This window comes from Ornithorhynchus anatinus, chromosome 5 (assembly GCF_004115215.2).
Source record: "Ornithorhynchus anatinus isolate Pmale09 chromosome 5, mOrnAna1.pri.v4, whole genome shotgun sequence".
NCBI classification, from domain to species: Eukaryota; Metazoa; Chordata; class Mammalia; order Monotremata; family Ornithorhynchidae; genus Ornithorhynchus; species Ornithorhynchus anatinus.
The window spans coordinates 14,211,560-14,215,711 of record NC_041732.1 but is presented as its reverse complement, the minus strand read 5'-3'; positions in this window follow the sequence as shown (position 1 = coordinate 14,215,711).

Here is a 4,152-nt window from a genome sequence, read left to right as displayed (position 1 = left end):
CTAATATGAACAAATAAGTCATCTATAGTATATAATTTAAAGATATGTACAAAAGTGCTGTGGGGTTGAGGGTGGGGTGAATATCAGGTATCCAAAGGTCACAGATCGAAGTGCAAAAATGACGCAGAAGGGAGAGCGAAGTGGGTAAAGGAAGGTTTAATTGGGGAAAGCCTCTTGGAGGAGATGTGACCTTAATAATGTTTTGAAGGTGGAATGAATGGTGATCTGGTGTATATGGAGGGGAAGGGATTTGGGTTCTAATACTGGCTCTGCCTTTTGTCTGCGTGTGACATTGGGCAAGTCACCTCACTTCTCTGGGCCTCAGTTTCCTCATCCATAAAATGTAAATTCAATACCTGTTCTCCCTCCACCTAAGACTGTGAGCCCCAGGTGGGATAGGGATCCTGTTCAACCTGATTAACTTATGTCTATTATAACTTGTATCTACTAACTTCTGTATTTATTCATATTAATGTCTGTCTCCCCCTCTAGACTGTTAGCTTATTATGAGCAGGGAACATATCTGCTAATTTTGTTGTAGCCTCCCAAGAGCTTAGTACAGTCCTCTGCACATAGTAATTGCTCAATAAATGCCACTGATTGATTGATTCTTCATCTATACCCACTCCCTTGAAGAACTCATTCGCTCCCGAGGCTTCAACTACCATCTCTATGCAGATGATTCCCAAATCTACATCTCCAGTCCTGATTTTTCTCTTTCTTTGCAGTCTCATATTTCCTCCTGACTTCAGGACATCTCTACTTGGATGTCCCTCCAAAGCCTTAAACTTGGCATGTCCAAAACAGAACTCCTCATCTTCCCATCCAAAACCTGTCCTCCCCATGACTTTCCTATCACCAAAGTCAACACCACTCTCCTCTCTGTCTCACAAGTCCATAACCTTGGCATTATCGTCTACACACCTCTCTCATTCAACCCACATATCCAATCTGTCACCAAATCCTGTCGGTTCTACCTACTCAGCATCGCTAAAATCCGCCACTTTCCTCTCCATCCAAGTTGCCACTATGCTGAGCCAAGAATTTATCCTATCCCTCCTTGACTACTACATCAGGCTCCTTGCAGACCTAAATCTTCTCTCTCTTCCCATTCCAGTCCATACATTCTTCTAAAAAAAATTGAGTCCATGTTTCCCCACTACTCAAGAACCTCCAGGGGTTGTCCATCCACCTCCAAGTCAAACAGAAACTCCTTACCAGTTACTTTAAAGCACTCAATCACCTTGCCTCCTTTTACCTTACCTTGCTGATTTCCTACTACAACCCAGCTCCTCTAACTCCACCCTGTTTACCATACCTCGATCTTGTCTATATAATGGATGACCCCTAGTCTACATCCTGCCTCTGGCCTGGACCTCCCTCCCCTTTCACATGATGATGCTGATGACTATGGTACTTGTGAAACATTCACTATGTGCCGAGCACTGTTCTAAGCACTGGGGTAGATATAAATTAATCAGTTTGGACACAGACCCTGCCCCACATGGGGCTCACACTCTCATCCCTATTTTACAGATGAGGCCCAGAGAAGTGAAGCAACTTGCCCAAGGCCACACAGCAGACATACGGCGAGCTGGGATTAGAACCCAGTTCCTTCTGACTCCCAGGTCTGTGCTCTATCCACTAAGCCAAGTGTTTGGCAGAGTACAACAGAGCTGGTTAATGTGTTTCCTGTCAAGCACTGTACAGAGCAATGGATAGATAACCCATCCAACAGACCACTGCTCTCCCCACCTTAAAAGCTTTATTAAAATCTCGTCTTCTCCAAGAGGCCTTCTCCAATTCATTTCCCCTACTCCCTCTCCTTTCTGCATCACTCTTCCACTTAGATTTGTATGTTTTGTTCCCCCTACCCTCAGCCTCATACCCCTGAAGCTTCCAGGATCCTGGTTATTCAAGAAATTGCTGTACGGTTGAGTTTCTGTACTTCTCTGCAGAGTTCCTCTGGGTGGGCTTGGCCTGGGGGCAGGAGGGCTTTGGGTGAGAAACAGACAGACAGACAGTCAGAGAGACAGACAGAAAGACAGAGTCCCTGAAGAATCACCATCAAACCATACCTCTGTGTTTGGCTTGATCTCTGCAAGCTTTAATCTCTTTCTCATGGGCAGGGCTGAGCTTGTCAGGAGGAGAAGTAAAGGGAAGGTGGGAGAGACTCTAACAGTTATCTGGGTTCTAGTCCTGGCTCCACCACATGCTAGATGGGTGACCTTGGGCAAGTCTTTTTACCTCTCTGTGCCTCAGTTTCCTCATCTGTAAAATGGAAAATGCCCTTCTGTGTTCTCAACTCTCCCATCTCTACATTCATTCTCTCGAGGAGATAGGTTTCAGTGTCACTTCTATAAGGGTGTTTCCAGCCCTGTCTTCTCATCTCTTTTACAATTCCTATCACTTTCTCCTTCCCTCTTAGGCTGTGAGCCACATGTAGAGCAGGGACTGGGTCTGATGTGATTATGCTGTACCTACCCCATGGTGTAGCATAATGTTTGATGAAGAGTAAGCACTTAGTAATAATACTAATTATAGTAACAATAATTATGGAATTTGTTAAACTCTTACTATGTACCAAGCACTGTTCTAAGCACTGGGGTAGATACGAGATAATCAGGTTGGACACATGGGGCTTACAGTCTTAATCCTCATTTTACAGATGAGGTAACTGAGACCTAGAGAAGTAAAGTGATTTGCCCAAGGTCACCCAGCAGAAAAGTGGCAGAGTAGAGATTAGAACCTATGTCCTCTAACTCCCAAGCCTGTGCTTTTGCCAACAGGCCTTGCTGCTTCCCATCATTGTTCTTCCCTCAGGCTTTCTTATCCTCCTCTCCCCTATCAGCTATCCTAATAAAGTATCCCTCTGGGTTCTCAACTTTCCCAGCTCAATGTTCATTCTCTCCAGGAGAGAGGTTTCAATGACATCTCTATGGGGGGATATCCTTCTGCCTCCTAGTTAAGCTGTCCCCATGCAACTGGGCCCCCACCCCCTTGAACTCAATATTTCCCAAACCAAATTCCTCATCCTCTTCTCCTTCTCCTCCTCCCCTCCTTCTTCTCCCCTCCTCCTTCTTCTTCTCCTTCTCCTCCTCACCATCCTCCTCTTTCTCCTCTTCCTCCTAACTTTTCAATCACATCCCTCTCTCTATCCAAAAGCTCACAGCTTTGGGAGCCTTCTCTGTCTTTCACCTCCTTCATTTAATCTGTCTCTAAATCCTGACAACTCTTCCCCATCTTTCCAGCCCTACAGCTGCCACTCTGATCCAGGCCCTTTTATCAACTCCCTGCTAGATTATATCCTCTGTCCAGCAAGTAAGTGTGGTTCAGTAGAAAGAGCCCGGGCTTTGGAGTCAGAGGCCATGGGTTTGAATCCCAGCTCTGCCACTTGTCAGTTGTGTGACGGTGGGCAAGTCACTTAACTTCTCTGTGCCTCAGTTCCCTCATCTGTAAAATGGGGATGAAGACTGTGAGCCTCATGTGGGATAACCTGATTACCCTGTATCTACCCCAGTGCTTAGAACAGTGCTTGGCACATAGTAAGCGCTCAACAAATACCAACATTATTATTATTTGGCCTCCCTGCCTCCAGCCTTTTCCCTCTTCAGTCTTTCCTGCATACAGCTGTCCATCTCATCGTAATAAAATGCCCCCCTGAACATTTTACTCTCCTCCTCAAAAATCTCCAGTGGCTAACCATTTCTTCTAGTCTAAAACCAAAACTTTTCCATCAGGCTCTAAGCTTCTCGAGGGCAGGAGTCTTGTCTACCAACTGTACTGAACTCTCCCAAGCAATACACTGTACCTACTAAGATACAGTGATCTACCCACAGTAAGTGCTCAATAAATACTAATTAGAGCATAATAATAATAACTGTGGTATTTGTTAAGCACTTATTATGTGCAACCACTGTACCAAGCACTGAGGTAAATACAAGATAATTGGGCCCCACATGGGGTTCATAGTCTAAGTAGGAAGGAGAACAGATATCAAATCCACATTATTCAGAGAAGTTAAATGACTTGCCCAAGGCCACATAGCAGACAGGTCCTCTGACTTCCAGGCCTGTGCTTTAGACTGTAAGCCCACTGTGGACAGAGATTGTCTCTCTTTATTGCTGTATTGTACTTTCCAAGTGCTTAGTA